Below are 17,305 nucleotides of genomic sequence, written 5' to 3' on the forward strand. Positions count from 1 at the left end.
GATAGTGAACTAGGGGATAAGTACTTGTTCGCCATTTTCGGTTTCGACGTTAGGTAACATACGCGCGAGTTCGAACGAATCTCCGACCTGAGGTAAAAAGTCACAACCTGAGCTGCCGGCATTTTACGGATACGAGAGGACGGAAGGATACTAACGGCCTGAATCAAAGGAAATCGCAGGTCAACGTACACCAGTCCACTCTGCGCAGTCGCACTGTGAGCAAACAGGGATACGTTGCGACATCTTGGCCCTATCCCCGATGATCGCCCTAATCAGATACGGCGGTCTGGCGCCATAATAATTAATCGGGGAAAAAAGGCCAATCAGGCCTTATGGTGGAAGAGCTTTGAGAGTGGCTAAGATCCCCCGAAATTCCCCGCCACAAGGTTTGTAAATTTCATCAAATACGGGGCAGGTAAAAAATGTGTGTTATTATTACTAGATATTTACAAGACTGATATTTTTGAGTTTAACGTAGAAGGAAGTCAGTCTAAATTTAAGAAGTTTATCATAAGGGCTAATGCTGAAGAATTGATTAAAATTATTATTGAAAAACAATAATTTGTTCCAAACTATCAAATAAAATTAATGGTGGATAAAGAACAGGATTTTCTAGAGATATGTACGTCAGTATGATAATCTCAGCATGATCTAAAAGAAAATTTATTGTAAAAAATAAGTTTATATATATGTCGTGGGTCAATCAGTAAAAATATAAGTTTTAAAAGTATTAAGAAATTATTTTTACTGTGGAATACGGATGTCTCTGCCCGCACGGCCTTGCTGAATTGCGCTTCTCGCTTAGTCTTTGTCACTCGAATGTACACATTTCGATGATAAGTCCATGGTTGTTTCTTAATAATTTGCCACCAAGACCTAATCTGAATTTATAAATTATTGAGCGGTCCAGTCACCGGTAGCACTTGTGCTAAAGTGACGACGAGAGATCGCAGTTAAGCGAAATTATCTACTTTCGCCTATCATTTGTCTTTGATTTGCACTCTTAATTTGCTCCTGGAAAATCTGAAGCTTTGTCCATTATCTAATTTATCCATCGGCTTGTCGTAAGATTCGCCAAACCTTTAGTAAGAGAGCAATCTGCGCTACCTTCTATACTATAAAATATGTTATGTGAATTACTTTGTTTCTTTCCTGAGTCAATTTCATTTTATTTTGTTTTCGTTACCGAGTATAAGTTTCATGAAGTTTGCCGTGTACACGGTAGCGTCTAAATTTTATACTTGCGTTTCAGGATACATACGAGGTCTGTCCGGAAAGTATCGGGCCTACGTTTAAATCTTCGCGCCATAGTGTTCGAGCGACCTCTACGGGACAGAAACGTCAACAGTAAAGCCTAACGAATCTATTGGTTACTCACTGACATCTGCCGGACGTATAGTTCATGCGCAGCGTGTCTTTTTTTACAGTGCCTTGTTCGCGTTCGTCGGATTTTGATATTGTCAAAAATGACTGAAAAATAAGATCAACGAATTTGCATCAAATTTTGCTTTTAACTCGGAAAAACGAGTTCGAAAACTATTGAAATGATGCAAAAGGCCTTCGGAAGCGAGTGTATGAGCAAAACACGAATAAAAGAGTGATATAAACGGTTCAAGGATGGTCGCACTTCTGTCGATAGTGATTCTCGTTTCGACCGACCTTTGACGACAAAAACCGCAGATAATATTGAGCGGGTGCGACTTGCAATCGAACAAGATCGTTGCATGATTGCGCGAAAACTAGAAGAAGACCTTGGGACACCAAAAATTATCGCATTGCTTCGACAACCTCCATACAGTCCCGACATAGCCCCTTGTGACTTTTGGCTGTTTTCAAAACTAAAAAAACCACTCAAAGGACACCGGTTCGATGACAAAACAACGGTTGAAAACAATGCCACGAGTGTACTTAAGGCTATCCCTAAAAGTGAGTTCCAGGACTGTTTTGAAAAGTGGAAACATCGATGGAACCGTGTTATTCAATCAAGTAGGGATTACTTTGAAGGATGCCATCCACTAGATGATAAAGAATAACGCTAGCACGAAAATATAAAGGTAGGCCCGATACTTTCCGGACAGACCTCGTATATGATCATTATTTTGTATTTGTTTGATTTAAATTATTGTAATAAATTTCGTTATTGATATTTTCTATCACACCCAACGATAACTTAGACCTTATCTTGATTAATTTCTCCCTGTATTTAATATTTAGCAACAATTGCCTAACAAGAACCCGTTGAAGCTAGAAAAACGACGTAAGTAAGTTCGTCTTGTAAAATTCAAAGACATAATGCTCCGATACGACTTAATTTTAAAATAACGATATTTATTGCCTGGTTGCAAATAATTAAATTTTGTCACTTTCTATGTGATGAAATATTAAATAGAATACCACGTTACAACAAAAAAATATATATATAATCATCAGTGTATATGCAGGGCGTCCCATTTTAAAGGAACAACTCTGAAATTTGCTACGGTTGGTGTTCTACAAAAAAATTGTTCAGACAAAAGTTGTTTGGGACAATGAGGGATACCTTTCCTAGAAATCGGATTTAACTTTTAGACTTATTTTTGAGGTCATTTGAAAGTCAGTGTCATTTTTTGAATAGGATGCGGAAGGAGCAAGAAAATCTACGTTCAGATAAGGTATTATATGTGGGCTGTGGTTAACTCTCCCCCCCCCCCCCCCTCCCCCCCCCCCGCGTAAGGTCATGTAGGGGTCAAATTTATCATTTTCTTCATCTATGCACAGGGATGATCGGGCAAGGGAAAGATTAATTGTACTAACCCAATAACTTGCTGGTAATATCTTGCCCCCCCCCAGCCTGAGGGGTAACTGGACGTATATATAACTGTATATATATATGTATACGGTATATATATATAACTGGACGATAATATCTTGCTGCAGCACGATATCGGCCTTGACCGTCAAAATTGCCGAGGGAGGCTTCGGTATCCAAACCACGTGAGAATTCGAATCATTGAACGAAGAAAGAGACGTCACCTCGAATACGTCCTGAGAGATAACAGAATGTCAACAATTAGGAAGTTTACACGGCGCCTAAGCTAAAAAATGGAAAATAAGCTTTCATTAATTAAATTAAATTAAATTATACGTATTCTTCAATCAATCTTGAATGAATCCTTAAATAAAGTCTTGAAAAATGGATAAAAAATGGAAAATAAGCTTCCGTTATTATTAACAAGTTCGCCTAACTTGGCTGGCTATCAAGTCAGCTACTCAAAAGACCTAATTTTTTTATTTCCGATTTGGAAAGAAAGTTAAACTGTCACTCCCACATTGTTTTAATCCATTAAGGCCCTTGTCAAACCTGAGCAAGATAGCGCCAAACTAACTATGCCAATCGTAGGTAAATCGAAAAAGAATTCCCGTGTGTTTCTTTTGCCATTTACAATTATTTATCAAAAGTTATTTAAACAAATTATCGAAAGGTAATCATTTAAAGTTTGACAAATAAACGTTACGTACGTTTCTTTCATATTTTTTCCCGAAAAATCAATTTTTGAAAATACTTTTGTAGGAAAACAAATTATTTTTTTCTCTTTTCTGGTGTGATTCCGGACAAGCCTACAGAGTTTCAACTAAATCGGAAAATAATACTTCTTGAGTATTATTTATGAAATTGGTGACTCGTGAACAGTCCTTCTCAGGATCGTTCACGTGGAAATTTCTTAGTGTCTAGCGACTCAAAAGGGCCAAATATGCCAGATTATTCGAGAAACGAAATTGTTGACATTCTGTTATCCCTCGGGGCATGTGAAGGCCACTATCGTGCTCCAGCAAGATATTACCGTCAAAATTACCCGGGGAGATTTCGGTACCCAAATCACGTGAAAATCCGAATCATTGAACGAAAAGAGAGACGTTGACCACGAATTCTCGTTGTTTTGGCAATGGTTGATTTGGATCATCATATCTCTTTGCGTAAAATTCAGAGACGTACTGAAATCTCAAGAACAACAGCCGGTAGAATTTTGCGGCTTCATAGATTTCATCCGCATCACACAACTTTGACTCAAGCTTTGATGCCAGATGATCTTCGCCGCAGACTCGAATTCTGTAATTAGGCAAGCAAAGATTCGTGAAGATCCAGTATTTTTGAGATACGTAATGTTTTCGGACGAAGCTACATTTTATAGTAATGGGCAACTCATTCGCCATAATAGTCATTATTGGTCTATCCAGAACCCTCATTGGGTACGTTACGTTGATAATCAGCATAGATGGAGCCTCATAGTTTGGTGCGGTATAATAAATGGTTATCTGATAGGACCTTATTTTTTGATGGGAATGTCAACGGCGCAGCATATCCTAATTTCCTGCAGAATGAATTACCAGAATTAATGGAAGATGTGGACTGGGAAACAAGACGACGATTATGGCTTCAACAGGACGGTGCACCGTGTCATGGCTCACTAATAGTTCGTCACTTGAACCAACGATACCGAAGACGATGGATGAGCATTGGTAATGACATTACTGAGTGGTGTCCAAGATCACCAGATCTAACAAGTTCAGATTTCTTTTTATGGGGCTATTTGAAAAGTGTTGTTTATGCACAGCAACCAACAACACGGCAAGATATGATGCAACGCATCATACAAGCTTGTAGAGCTATTCTGCGTTACGTTTTGTTGTCCACAGTTGAAAATTTAGTAGAATTCAACACTGCATAAATTTGAACATTTTATGAAATAAATGTTTGTGTTACAACCTTGACCATAACTCTATCTGTAGTCGTCGTATTGTCTTCATTGGCTGGGCATTCCCACCTTGCCTTAATTTGCTGGGTAATCAATACCTCGCCTTCATTGGCTAGGCATTCCCACCTTGCCTTATATGGTTGAATAATCAATACCTCGTCTTCATTGGCTGAGCATTCCCACCTTGCTTTAATTTGCTGGGTAATTAATACCTTGCCTTCAATGGCTGGGTAGCCAACGTCTCGTCTTGATCGGCTCAGCATTCTCACCTTGCCTAGATAGACTGGACACTCCCTCTTTGCATATATTGGTTAGTTTGGTTCACGTTACTAAATGTGGCACGAACACATGTAAAGAATAAATCAAAAACTACCTTGATAATTGAACTTTTGTTTATCTTGGGTATTGGATTATTATTATCATTATTATTATTATTATTATTATTTTTTTTTTTTTTTTTACAAGGAGTTGCGGAATCCTTTTTGCGGATTCCCCTTAGTCTTTCTGACTAAGGGGTAATGTGGGACTCCCCGAAAAAAATAGGCCTACCCACTAAACCGCCCTCTCCTTGGTGTCCTTCTCCCTAGCCAGGGACTATATTGATATTACTTCTGACTGGAGGTTCTGTCTGTGTTCGTCCGTTCGTGTCGTTCCTCTGTATCTCGTTACGTCGCATCACTTCGTCTGCTCAGTCATCTGTCAGCCCACACAGCATGAAATATTTCAAACGAATCTTTCAAGAAATATTTCAAAGAAATATTTAAAAAACGTTTCCTAAATATTGTAAAAATATTTCGAAATATTTCTATGAAATCTTTCAAAATTATGTTTCAGCAAGATCGTTGAAATATATTATGAAATATTTTTCTGAAGCTCTCATGAAATATTTCATGAAATATTTCTGAAAGATTGAGCAATTATTTCATAAAATATTTATTAATAATATCACTGAAATATATCTCGAAATATGGAGGAAATAATTTCCGAAATGTTACTGAAAGTTATTAAAAAATGTTTCACCGCAAGATTTCGAAAATATTTTTGAAATATTTCCATGGAATATAATATTTTGCTTTCACGCAATATTTCAGGAAATATTTCCGAAAGATTGCTGGATACTGGCATGGAATATTTCCAAAAAAACTCGGTGAAATATTACTCGGAACATGCCTAATAAGTGTTTTAAAATATTTCTGCAATATTGAGTGAAACATTTCTCTGCAATCTTTCAGAAAGGTTTCTGAGAGGTTTCGGTTCGAGATTGAATTTTACATTTTTGCAATCTTTCGAGAAACATTTCGGAAAGATTGCTGGATACTGGCATGGAATATTTCCAAAAAAACTCGGTGAAATATTACTCGAACCGTGCCTAATAAGTGTTTTAAAATATTTCTGCAATATTGAGTGAAACATTTCTCTGCAATCTTTCAGAAAGGTTTCTGAGAGGTTTCGGTTCGAGATTGAATTTTACATTTTTGCAATCTTTCGAGAAACATTTCCGAAAGATTGCTGGATACTGGCATGGAATATTTCCAAAAAAACTCGGTGAAATATTACTCGAACCGTGCCTAATAAGTGTTTTAAAATATTTCTGCAATATTGAGTGAAACATTTCTCTGCAATCTTTCAGAAAGGTTTCTGAGAGGTTTCGGTTCGAGATTGAATTTTACATTTTTGCAATCTTTCGAGAAACATTTCCGAAAGATTGCTGGATACTGGCATGGAATATTTCCAAAAAAACTCGGTGAAATATTACTCGAACCGTGCCTAATAAGTGTTTTAAAATATTTCTGCAATATTGAGTGAAACATTTCTCTGCAATCTTTCAGAAAGGTTTCTGAGAGGTTTCAGTTCGAGATTGAATTTTACATTTTTGCAATCTTTCGAGAAACATTTCCGAAAGATTGCTGGATACTGGCATGGAATATTTCCAAAAAAACTCGGTGAAATATTACTCGAACCGTGCCTAATAAGTGTTTTAAAATATTTCTGCAATATTGAGTGAAACATTTCTCTGCAATCTTTCAGAAAGGTTTCTGAGAGGTTTCAGTTCGAGATTGAATTTTACATTTTTGCAATCTTTCGAGAAACATTTCCGAAAGATTGCTGGATACTGGCATGGAATATTTCCAAAAAACTCGTTGAAATATTACTCGGAACATGCCTAATAAGTGTTTTAAAATATTTCTGCAATATTGAGTGAAACATTTCTCTGCAATCTTTCAGAAAGGTTTGTGAGAGGTTTCAGTTCGAGATAGATTTCGCTTGTTTACAATCTTTTTAAGAAATATTTCGGAACGATTGCTGAATACCGGCATGGAATATTTCCAAAAAAATATAGCTGAAATATTATTCGAAACACGTCGCCAGCGCCATTGCTCGGTCACTTTTGTAGTCCAAACTTTACTTCTCACTGCAAACTGTCATTCCGTCGTTTGTACTGACACTGACGGGGGACATCTACACGAGGCACATTAAAAGTATTTATCAATACGTGATTATTGAATAATAAAAAAACCAGCTACTATCATTCTTTTGAATCATCAGGTAAGTTATATTATTTATGTAAGTTACATATTATTTAATGTGCATCAGCGAAATTTGTGTTTTAGAAAGGTTACGACCACGCGTTCACACATAAATTTTATTTTAACCAGACTGAATATAAAATTATCAATTATCTATATTATATTTTTAATTTATATTATGTTTATTCAGTTTAGTTGTTTAAATGTTACTATTTGACCTTATGTGAAGTTTATTTGAACTTTATCTTTTTAAGTGTGTTTAAAATTATAATCAACAACTGTTGCAATTGATCAGATCTTGGTGGATTATTTTAAGTCTTATAACAAAATTAGCAGTTTTCTTATATATTTGAAAATTGAATATAAATCTAATGTTTTGTAAAATTCGATTTATCAAATTATAATTACCTAAAAATGCTTTATTGATTTTTGAGGGTTGACCTATAATTAAAATTGAATTCATATATTGGTCTACATGTTTTTTAATGTTTTGACAACAGATTCTAAGCCTCTTCAGGAAATTTGTTTATTTAAAAATATGAATTATAATTTTTTACGATATGTATCAAATATCAATTGAATGACACATTTCTTAATCCTTAGCTGTCACTGTAAGATTGTTTGCTGCAAGGTCTCAAACAATTAGCAAGTATTTTTTTGAAGTTATGTAAATTATACTTTTTGAATATACTAAATTGACAAATTTTTGGAAATCATAAGTAATAAAGTAATGGTTTAAAACCAAGCACAAATTCTTTTCATTGTTCAAAACAAATTAGTTTATTTAAAATAGATGTATATGTGGCTAGGTCAAAAAGTAGCTAAAGTTGGTGTCACAAGTGTAGTATCTAACAGTTAACTTATATTTTCTAATTAAATTAATTCATGGTGGTTTATTGGGTAAAAATTAATGCTTCTGTGCAAAAAAAAGTTGTGGGGTCTAGCCCCAGGCATATAAGGATTTTCAGATATGAAATTTTCAATTGTTTATTATCTTGATTTGAATTCCTCATTAAATTGTAGGTCCAGTCATGATGTATGTATAACTTTCTCCTCTTGTACCATTTAAAAAATTATGGGATGTTGAGTTTAGAACAAGTACCTAGTGAACCTTTGCAACATTCCACATGAATATAGTTCTTGAAATTTAAATATTAATAAAAATTGTCATGTCAACTAAAAATTTTTATCAAAACTATATTATCAATTTTTCAAAAACTAAACAATTCATTGATTGAAATTAATTGAACAAAAGTATAAATACCCCATCTCTAGATCAGTAGAACAAATCTTAGTAACGCTATGACAATACATAAACTCAAATAGTTGGAGTACAATCACTGGTGGAGGATAGAGATATAACAGGATTTTACAAACTACTTTTGTAGATAAGAATCAATTAAAATTTTTAAGTCACATCAATTTATGAAATGATGTAAACTATTATATTCTGAGATCGAACATCTTCTCATTTGTTGTCAATAATATATTTATTAGTTTTTATAACAATTCTAGCATTTGTCTGTGTTGATGATCTGGTTTGATTTTTAAAATTATTATATTTTTTCCAATAAAAGCTATAGCTTGGATTTTCAAAAATATGTTTAGCAACAGGAATTAATTTTTTTGTAATTATTAATAAAATTCAATATTTCAATTCAATAAAGTTAATAAAAAGGCTATGTCTAAAGTAGGACAGAGTTTAGTCGAGGTTCAAAATTCTTGCCCAAATCTTAAGATAATCGACCAATAGCTGCTGTTACTCAAATCCATAAATGCAAAAGACAGCAATTATCCAAAAAAAGAAGAAAGTAATATCTATTAATTATTTATTTTATTAAAGTTTTAATTTTATGAAATCTCGACCTTCCAAAATTAAGGCAAGCTCAAGTCTCTAAAGAGTACTTTAATTATTGCACTTGGCTCTGTCTGTAACTCAATTAAAAATTATGTTTGGCATAACACAAACTTATATTCATGATGAGCAAATTGTTAGTTATTTTTTGTAGTCAACTGAACTGTGCTTAAATGATGAAAAAACAACCATGATATTGGGTGATAGAAAATATCATAACATCAAAAATGATTCCATCGATATCCAAAGAATAACTAAAAATTTGCTCATCATAAATATAGTTTTGTTATGGGAAAGATAATTTTTAATTGAGTTATAGACGAAACCCCCCAGTGCAATAAGTATTTCAGCTCAGTTCAGTTCATTCAGCATTCTAAGCAAGCATAAACTTATTATTAGGTTAGAAATAATTTTTTTAGTCTATCAACCAGTGATTATATTAGATGTATCATAGTTCATCTAACTCAACTATTCATTTTAACTAATAGTGGTATGTATTTATATATTATTGATAGTAAAAATTAAATAATAATAATTATTTCTGCTATATTAATAGCAGAATTATATAAGCAGCTTTGATAATTCAAATATCATATATCTTGAATTATTTAATAATTTTTAAAATTAATGACATCCTTATAATACTTTGGAATTGGGAAAATTCTTGGCTGTGCCAAGTTTTTCCCTACATCTACAAAAGGTTCTAATAATGTAGCTATTGGTTACAATGAAGTTAGTGTAATGCTAAAAGTTGTTTGTGAGGAACCAGCTGTGTCTATGGATTCTCTTGGTAAACTTATCACATATGCAATAACTTTCATGTTTCATTGTAAAGATCATTACGCTTAGAAAATTTTTTATGTATATAGGTGGTAAAATTGTATGGGCAAAACACAGTGAAATTCAGCAGGTCAATTTGAAAGTACTTGGAGAAGAAGCTCAGGAAGGTGAAAAGTTGCCATTAACTGTCAAAGACATGGGTGTTTGTGAAATCTAACCACGAACAATTCATCACAATCCTAAAGGAAGTTTCATCGTAGTTTTTGATGATAGTTTATGATTTATACATTTATAGGCTTGAGAAACAACGCTTTTGGACAGGCTTTTAAAGTTGTCTGGGCTGCAGATTCGAGTTGGTATGCTGTCAGAGTTTATCATGCCGATATTAAACAGCCAATATCTGAAGGAGGTAGTTTTATAAATTAATCGCTATAACTTCTAGATAAAGTTGATAAATACAGTAGAATTCGTTTTTTTATTTTAGGTAATAGCTTTGTTCAAAGATTATAAAATCATCAGTACGGTCTTCAGTAATTGTATACAAAGTGGATCACTTTAGGCTATTGTTTTCTGAATATGGACCAATGAATTAGAATCTTTCACATCTAATTTTGTGGAAAATTCATGCACATGTATTGGATCATTTACAAAAGCAGCTGCATATAGTAGAGTACAAGGGAGAATGTTAATTTGCTATTCTCACAAGAAAAAATATGCAATTTTAGGTAAAAACTCTGAAAAAATATCTGAATCATGTGCAGTTGATTATTGCAATAAAGATTAAATGTTTTTGATTTTAAAGGCCATACAGAATTACAAAATGTAAAAGACCATTGTCTTTTATTATAGTATTTATATGATATTTGGTCTGGATAGTACAGAAGCTTGCAAACTAATGGAGCTTATTGTATTGAGTTTTTAGAGAAAAATATTGGATGGTTGATTAGAAAAGTTTTTAATTTCAAAAATCACTACCTTTTGATTAATTGCCCAGGACAGGTAATGAACACATATTACTTCAGTTTATTTCTTGGAATTTAGAACTATTATTTTATTCTTTGAATTACTGTGATAGATTGAACTATATATTGCATTGCATGAATATTTATGTATTAGTAGATATTAAATATTTATTATTATTTACAAGAAAGTATCTTTCTTCATTGATGGTTTGTACGATATTCATGGATAATTTGATAACGGTAAAAGTGTAAATTGTCATAAAATAAATGAAAGATTTTGCAATTATTACTGAATATATACTTCTTTTACAGGAGTCAGATGAGAAATATAAATTATTAATCTGCTTCGATGAAACTAAAAAATATCTTCATTTTAAAGAAGTTGTTGATATATTTTGAAAAGATTTAAAGTAGAACTACCAGAAGATTGGAATGTTATAGCTGATGTAAGACTTCAATGCTTTAAATAAGTGATGCATCCACAGGCTGGGCTTACAATGACATGATTATCAATGGTGTTGTATCCGAATGATTAAAACTGATTTATATAACTTCTTATATTTAGGGTATACTGTATTTCTTTAATATTTTTGAATTGTATAATATCAATCAAGATATATATTTTAATTATCAAAGCTGCTTATATAATTCTGCTATTAATATAGCAGAATTAATTGTTGTTAGTTAATTTTTACTATCAATAATATATAAATACATACCACTATTAGTTGAAATTAATGAATAGTTGAGTTAGATGAACTATGATACATCTAATATAATCACTGTGTTTCAAAAGAGTGAATTCGCTCTAGTGTGTTATAATTGAAAATTCTGATCTGCATAGCATTGAATATAATATTAATTATTTTAGTATAGTATACCAATATAATTAATTAATTTACAAAATTATCTATTCGAACAGCATTTACAGCTTTTCAATAAAAATGTTTTCGCGGAATCTTTTTTTAAAAATGTATCACTGAAACTGGAACGAGAAATAGAACAGCTAACTGCGGACGTACAAACGATTTAGATTCGTCTCGACTTCATGAAAATGATTTGTAGCGTCATCGGATTCTCATCACTACTATCAACATAAAATTTGGGCACTACTTTTTCACTTCGAATAAATGTAGTCCTACTCTAAAATTAGAAAATATTGCTTGATGTCCATGTAAAATTGAGTTTATTGATTGCTATTGTTCAATTGTATTTCCTTATGATCCCCTGGTTTTGTTTTGTTATTGATCGGATGTTAAAATTGATACAAATGTTCTTAGCTCTAGACAAAATTTTTCTTAAATTTCAATATGAAAAAAACAATATATTATCATATCACATTTTGGCTGACTGGCAAAAAATCAAACATTGCCAATGCGCTCTCTATTGCCTCTTAGTTGTTCTTATGTATTTTAAGCCGTTGAATCCAAATATGACACTCGTTTTTCGATAATTTTGGCAGGAATTGTTGACGTAATCGAGTTGATCGAGCTTTCGGTGCGATGCTTTGTCTGGCAGTTGGTCAAGAAAATTGATGAGCAGTTTGTTATAAGTGCGCATGACGGATTCTCGTCTATCGAGAATGTGCTAGAAATGCTTTATTGCAGCGAAAATTTCCAGCAGTTCTCTGTCATACGGAGTTTTTCAGTTGCTCCAGCAATGCTCCGATGGCTGTGGAAGAGCCGTCTGTATTGAGCCTGAGTGGTGCGTTGGGTGCGTGGAAACAGGCTATCGTGGCCTTGACAAGGCTTTCTTTGGCAGTCCTCGAAGGTTTCAGTGGCCTACGTTGTCCATTTGATCGGTCGCTTATCGTTTTTCTTGGCATCATGGAGGTAGTTTATGAAGGGATCCTTTAGCTTGGTAGCGTGTGGAATCAATGCTCGGAAGTAGTTTATCGTTCCGGTAAAGCGTCTTAGATCGCGCCAGGACTGCTGCAGATAGTATGCTATGGAAGGACGAGAGTTGCCCCCTGTTGATGGAGACGGAGAGCGAGAGATGATGGTACGCTCGGATGCGTTACTAGAATCCGCACCCGAGAGGCGCGGCGCTTTGCTTTAACGGAATGATGGAGCTAGCGTGCCCTCACGTTCGAGGCGGCAGTTACATGTACCGCGAGCGAAATTGTTCAGAAACTACCAAGAGTCACATCCCACACGAATAGATCACTGGTTTCACTGAAAGTCGCAGCACTTCACAATGAGAAAAAACTATTCGCGCACTCGTAATGCTAAAAATTCTGAGCACGCCGTGCAAGACCTTAGCGATGCGCGCGCGTATGTCAGAGTCACCATTTTGGAGTTAACGAAGTTTATGTGAAGTTGGAAGCTTTAGTTTGGGATAAGTGACTGTGGTCAATTTGAGTGAATTCATTAATACTATAATCTCGAACTACTTACAACGTACTTGTAATAAGTAAAATGTAGCAAAAGTTATGCATGGATAAGCCAGTCTATAAGGACTGCCTCGTGGCTTGCATTGCTGTTCATCACTTGAAATGAGAAATCCGTTGCGACTGACTTTGCGAACGGTCATAGGTCTAGACTAGCGCGTGTTGTCGCTCGCACGTTGGTTGTGCTCCTGCACTATCTGATGGTGCTCGGAACCGAAGTGATTTTGCGCGCTCAGTGCTTTGGTCCAGAAGTTAGCATAGTTGAGCGAATCTCTTTCGGTGGGAGATTCAACGGCGTCACAGACTTTAGGCTAGAACGAATAATGTCATCGTATTCTACATAAAAAATACATTGAAAACATCGTTATTGAAAGCGATAAGTGTGATTGGTACTGTTCAGAAAACTAATTTCTATTCGAAAACATATATCAGGTTTTTGTTTTTAATTTATTCTTGCATAGTAGAATGCGGTTATAGATAATATTATGATTTTTGAGGTTATGTGGTAACTACCAAAAACTAGACAAGTCTGGTGGGCTTCGCAAACGATAATTTCTATATACGAGGTGTGTTCAAAAAGTAAGGTGACTTTGTATTTTTAAGAAAAAGTATTTATTTATTTATCAATATTTATGTATTGATAAATATAAATATCCCCTTCAAAGTAATCCCCCTCAGATACAATACACTTATGCCAACGGTTTTTCCAATCCTCAAAGCACTTCTCATAAGCACTTTTCGGTATAGCCTGGAGCTCTTCCAGCGCTGCAGTCTTTATCTCTTCAATCGGTGCAAATCTCCGTCCTTTCATAGGTCTTTTTAGTTTTGGGAACAAGAAAAAGTCACATGGGGCCAAATCCGGTGAATATGATGGGTGAGGCATGATTGTGGTGTTGTTTTTGGCCAAAAAATGTCTCACAAGCAAAGATGAGTGAGCAGGGGCATTATCGTGATGCAAAAGCCATGAATAGTTTTTCCACAATTCTGGGCGTTTTCTTCGTATTGCTTCTCGTAAACGGCGCATAACTTCAAGATAATACTGTTTATTGACCGTACGTCCATAGGGTAAGAACTCCTGATGCACCACGCCATGGTAATCGAAGAAAACAGTGAGCAAAACTTTGACATTTGATCGAACTTGGCGTGCTTTTTTCGGTCTTGGCTCATCTGGGCTCTTCCATTGGGACGATTGGACTTTGGTTTCGATATCATAACCATATACCCATGATTCGTCACCAGTTATGACCCTTTTGAGTAAATCTGGGTCGTCGTTGACGTCATTCAACAGTTCTTGAGCGATGCTCATGCGACGGTTCTTTTGGTCAAAATTTAGCAATCGGAACAAACTTCGCTGACACACATCTCATGCCCAAAACGTTAGAAAAAATCTCATGGCACGAGCCAAGCGATATACCAACATCCTCAGCAACTTCTCTGATAGTGATTCGACGATTTTCCAGAACAATTTTCTCCACTGCTTGAACGTTTTCATCAGTTGTAGACGTGCTTGGGCGTCCAGAGCAAAGCTCGTCATTGGCATCTTCCCGGCCATCTTGGAAGAGTTTGTACCACTTGTAAACATTTTTTTTACTCAGAACAGTTTCACCGTATGCCACCGTCAACATTTCAAGTGTTTCAGAGCACTTTATTTTATTTTTTACACAAAATTTGATGCAAATCCTTTGATCCATTTTTTTCGATAGCAAGAAATCGCTGAGCACGCAAAACACTTATAACCTTTACGCCTCTCACAACCAAACAAAAAATGCTATACATTTGAAACTTGGTACAGATGTTCGGGAAGAGTGTACCAACATAACAAAACAAAAAAATTGATAATCGAAAATACGTTGCCCGTGAAATTTGAAAAGTCACCTTCCTTTTTGAACACACCTCGTATACTTTCATAGAAACAAATCACCGTCAAGGTTGACTTACCTAGGTGTGAAATTAGTGGAAAAAAACTTTTTTAATAAACGATATAAACAAAATATTGTTACTTTGGTCTATACAAAAATTCGTTAAACAGGGAGATGCCTAAAAAGCGACAACGAAATCCTCAATCAACTAAACAACTTCGCCGGTTAGCAGCAAAGCAGACTAAATTAGATGTATACGATGTTGTTTCGAAAATTACTTCGTCTAATCAGACATCTGCTCCTGAAAGTGATGACGAAATGACACCAGCTACGAACGCAGCTTGTTTATTACATGCAACTTTCCTGGAAAACTCAAAGAAAAATGTAAACACTCGTGTATCCGAGTCTCGTTTAGTTGAACTAGACAATGTAGACCATAATCGATCGATTCCGAATATAGACACTATTATTCAGAGTGAAATGGATGGATATGACTCGGAAAGTAGTTGTAGTTCTCTTGATTCCGAAATATATCGTTACAGTGACAGCGAAGCTGAAAGTATTCCGGATGGTGATAGTGATACAGACTTAGATTTTGATCTGGCATTGGAAAATCCTGTTCAACTGAATAATAAAAAATTCGTAAACGACATAACTGAATGGGCAAAAGATTTTCAAATACGCCATAATGCTTTAAAATCATTATTATCAATACTTAACACATATACAAATACTCCATTCCCGAAAGATCCAAGAACTCTTTTAAAAACTCCAAAGTTTACACATATTGATGCTATGGATATCGGTCACTATTGCCATCTTGGGGTTACAAACGCTCTTCAAAATATCATTTTAAGTCATTCTGATACTAATTGTACGTTGGAGACTATAAAACTTATGATTAATATCGACGGTGCTCCTATTACTGGAACGTCATCAGGAAAAGGTGTTTGGACAATTCTTTGTAAAGATTTTCATTCAAAGTCAGTACATGTAATAGGCATTTATTACGGTTCTAAGAAGCCTGCAGATCCTAACGTGTATTTATCAAAATTTGTTGAGGAAATTATACCAATAATATTAAATGGTTTTGACTATAAAGACAAAAAATATAACGTGCAAATTTACGGATTTATTTGTGACGCACCTGCCAAATCATTCATTCTGTGTACAAAGGGTCACAGTGGTTATTCTAGCTGTAGTAAATGTTTAATAGAAGGTGAATATCATAATTCCATGGTTTTTCCTATATCTGATCAAACAAATTTTCTTAGATATTGTAATGAACTCATAAGAACCGATTTGAACTTCAAAAATTTAGATTATTTGGGTGATTATCAACACAGAGAAACAATTCTGAATAAATTGCCAGATGTGGGATTGATTTCCAATGTTCCTATTGATTCTATGCATTCAGTGCATCTTGGTATCATGAGGCAGCTTATAAGACATTGGATAGGTGACAAAGACCGGAAAAATAAACATTGCAGATTGTCGCATGAAAAAATTGAACTAATTTCCAGTAGACTCGAAAATATGAAATATATTTTACCCAGTGATTTTAATAGACGTTCAAGGTCTCTAAATTATTGGAAACAATGGAAAGCTACGGAATATCGACATTTTTTATTATATTATGGTCCGTTTATTCTGAAAGATGTTTTGGAATCTGACGTATATCATAACTTTCTCTTGCTTCATACGAGTATCGTAATTCTTTCAAGTAAATCTTATATTACAGAACCTAGTAATATTGAATTCGCTCAGTCGTTAATTATACAATTCTTGCAAACATTTCAAGAAGTTTATGGCAAAAATAATGTTAGTTTCAATGTTCACAGTTTGTTACACTTAACAAAAGATGTGGAAAAGTATGGCCCGTTAGAATCTTTTAGTGCATATCCATTCGAAAGCTACATTTGTTCTATTAAAAAATTTATTCGTAAAGGAGAGAAACCATTGCAACAAATTACTAGACGAATAGCAGAGTACGAATCTGTAAAAATACTAAAATATCGCTTTGATACAAGAAAAGGAATGTTGGAATTAGAGAAAGTACAATATAATGGGATCTTGATCGATACATGTCCTCGCGGTACACAATATAAAATATTAAACATCGCTGAATTATGTCGTATTGACATATGCGACGATCGAAATAATTGTGTCATGTTAAAAGACGGAACTATAATTACTGTT

At 34.4% G+C, this 17,305-nt stretch overlaps 1 protein-coding gene and 1 long non-coding RNA gene across 3 annotated transcripts in view; both read left to right on the top strand.

Annotated features, from left to right (window-relative positions):
* The first annotated feature begins 8,078 nt into the window (after positions 1 to 8,078).
* LOC131671027 (protein unc-79 homolog) overlaps positions 8,079 to 17,305 on the top strand; it is a 446,378-nt gene continuing 437,151 nt past the window's right edge. Inside the window, exon 1 of the mRNA XM_058947140.1 lies at positions 8,079 to 8,100. The gene's annotated coding sequence lies outside the window, so the exon portion shown is untranslated. The remainder of the gene's footprint in view (positions 8,101 to 17,305) is intronic.
* On the top strand, positions 9,773 to 11,554 carry LOC131671054 (uncharacterized). Of its 2 annotated transcripts, none has more exons than XR_009302502.1 (6): positions 9,773 to 9,906; positions 9,986 to 10,305; positions 10,381 to 10,621; positions 10,699 to 10,895; positions 11,044 to 11,098; positions 11,171 to 11,554. It is a non-coding gene; the product is annotated as an uncharacterized LOC131671054 (long non-coding RNA). The 2 variants fall into 2 exon arrangements; XR_009302503.1 differs by having other exon boundaries at positions 11,048 to 11,098.

This window comes from Phymastichus coffea, unplaced genomic scaffold (assembly GCF_024137745.1).
Source record: "Phymastichus coffea isolate CEN01 unplaced genomic scaffold, Cenicafe_Pcof_1.1 PCOF00009, whole genome shotgun sequence".
Taxonomy (NCBI): domain Eukaryota; kingdom Metazoa; phylum Arthropoda; class Insecta; order Hymenoptera; family Eulophidae; genus Phymastichus; species Phymastichus coffea.